Genomic DNA, 2,500 nt, shown 5'->3' with positions numbered 1-2,500 from the left:
ACTGCTACAGCTACTCTTGCTACTCCTGCTACTACTACTGCTGCCACTCCTGCTACTCCTCCTTCTGCTCCTACTACTACTGCTACTGTTACTGCTGCTATCACTGCTACTACTACTACTACTGCTGCTGTTGCTGCCGCTAATAACGATAATAATACTAATAAAAATAATAATAATGAGGGAGGGGAGAGAGAGAAAGGGGGGGGGGGGGTTGGCAGAGAGAGAGAATGTGTGTATAAAAAAATTACCACGTGTGAACGTGAAGGAAACGTCTGTGTGAAGTAATAATAATAATAATCATCATCATCATCGTCATCATCGTATCATTTTTTTTTTTTAAAGGGGGGGGGGGGGGGGGGGGGAGAGAAGAGTGATGAAGGAGGATGAGAGGGAGAGGGCAGGGGGGAGTTAGGGGTGGGGGGGGGGTAAAACGGCTGTCAGAGTGGTAGTAAGAGGGAGGTGGAGGGGGAAGAGGAGAGAGAGAGGGGGGGGATAGAGGGTGAGAGAGGAGAGAGGAGGAGAGAGAGAGAGAAGATGAGGAGGAGGAGAGAGAGAGAGAGAGAGGTGAGAGAGAGAGAGGAGGAGAGAGAGAGAGGAGGAGGAGACAGAGAAAGGAGGAAGAGGGAGGAGGAGGAGAGAGGATAAGGAGAGAGAGAGAGGAGGAGAGAGAAAGGAGGAGAGAGGAGGAGAAGGAGAGAAAGAGAGAGAGAGAGGAGGAGAGACAGAGAGAGGAGGAAGAAGGAGGAGGAGGAGAGAGAGAGAGGATAAGGAGAGAGAGAAGAGGAGGAGAGAGAAAGGAGGAGAGAGAGAGGAGGAGAAGGAGAGAAAGAGAGAGAGGAGGAGAGAGAGAGAGAGGAGGAGAGACAGAGAGAGGAGGAAGAAGGAGGAGGAGGAGAGAGAGAGAGTGAAAGGATAAGGAGAGAGAGAGAGAGAGAGGATGAATTATTGATTGCTGCCTGCTTCCTCTGGCCCATTGATTGGGGTCGTCCCATCTCCTGTCTGTCTGTCTGTCTGTCTACGTGCGCGTGTGTGTGTATATGTGAGTCCGTGAGTGTGTGTGTGGGGGGGTGGTTTGGGGGGGGGGGGGGGGGGCAGGGGGAACTGTGCGTTTGTCCGTGTGTGTAGGAATGTATATTAACGTGTATTATATGTGTGCGTACGCGTGTGTGTGTCTACGCGCGTTAGTGAGTTGTCTGTGTGTGTGAGTGTGTGTGTGTGTGTGAGTGCATGTTCGTGTCTGTGGGCGGTGGGAGGGGCAGGGGGTGGGGGTAAGGGGGGGTGGGCGTGGACAAGGAGGTGGCTGTGTATATAAGGGGTAAGCATCAGGGGTGAAGAGGGGAGGAGGGGGTGTGGTGGTTGTGAAGGCAGTCAGGGTAGGTGTGTGTGTTGTAGGGTTTCCCTCTGGGTCTCTCTCTCTCTCTCTCTCTCTCTCTCTGTGTGTGTGTGTGTGTGTGTGTGTGTGTATCTGTCGCTCTCCCCATTTCTGAGAATCTGTCCCGCTGGTCATTGGATCTGACTGCTAATTTACTCTCCGTCACTCTGTCTGTCTGTCTGTCTGTCTGTCTGTCTGTCTCTCTCTCTCTGTCTGTCTGTCTGTCTGCCTCTGTCTCTCTCTATGCGTTCTCTGTCTCTCTCTCTCTCTCTGCGGGTCTGTCCCACTGGTCATTGGATCTGACTGCTAATTTACTCTCCGTCACTGTGTGTGTGTGTGTGTGTGTGTGTGTGTGTGTGTGTGTCTGTCTATCTGTCCGTCTCTCTCTCTCTCCCTCTCTCTCTCTCTCTCTCTCTCCCTCTCTCTCTCCCCACCCCTCTCTTTCTCTGTCTTTCCCACCATCTATTTGTCTCTGGCTTATCTCTTCAACTTCGTTTTGTCTGTCTGTGTTGCTTTCGTTATCTCTCTCTCTCTCTTTGCGACCACCCCTTTCTTCCCCACCTATTTCTCTCTCTCTCTGTCTCTCCCTCTCTCTCTTTCTGCCTCCATCGTTCTCATAATCTCTCTCTCTCTTGATTTCTCCACCTCCTTCACACGCTCTCTCTCTCTCTCTCTCTCTCTCTCTCTCTCTCTCTCTCTCTCCCTCTCTCTTTCTGCCTCCATCGTTCTCATAATCTCTCTCTCTCTTATTTTCTCCACCTCCTTCACACGCTCTCTCTCTCTCTCTCTCTCTCTCTCTCTCCATCGTTCTCATAATCTCTCTCTTGATTTCTCCACCTCCTTCACACGCTCTCTCTCTCCCTCCCTCCCTCCCTCTGTATCTCTTTTCTCTCTAACTCTGTCTCGGGCAATTTGTTCCTTTTTCTATCTTCCTTTGTCCATCTCTCTCGCTGTTTGTCTCTGTCCATCTCTCCTCAATCTTTGTTAATCGGTCCGTCACGCTCTCTTTGTCTGCCTTTGTCTGCCGCCCCTCTCTATCTCTCTTTACACCCCCTCGCTCCCTCTCTTTCTCTATCTCTCTCCTCCCCACCCCACCTCTCTCTCTCTCTCCCCCTCTCTCTGTGTCTG

This window comes from Babylonia areolata, chromosome 33 (genome assembly GCF_041734735.1).
Source record: "Babylonia areolata isolate BAREFJ2019XMU chromosome 33, ASM4173473v1, whole genome shotgun sequence".
Lineage (NCBI taxonomy): Eukaryota > Metazoa > Mollusca > Gastropoda > Neogastropoda > Buccinidae > Babylonia > Babylonia areolata.
Note: the sequence above shows the minus strand (reverse complement) of the source record.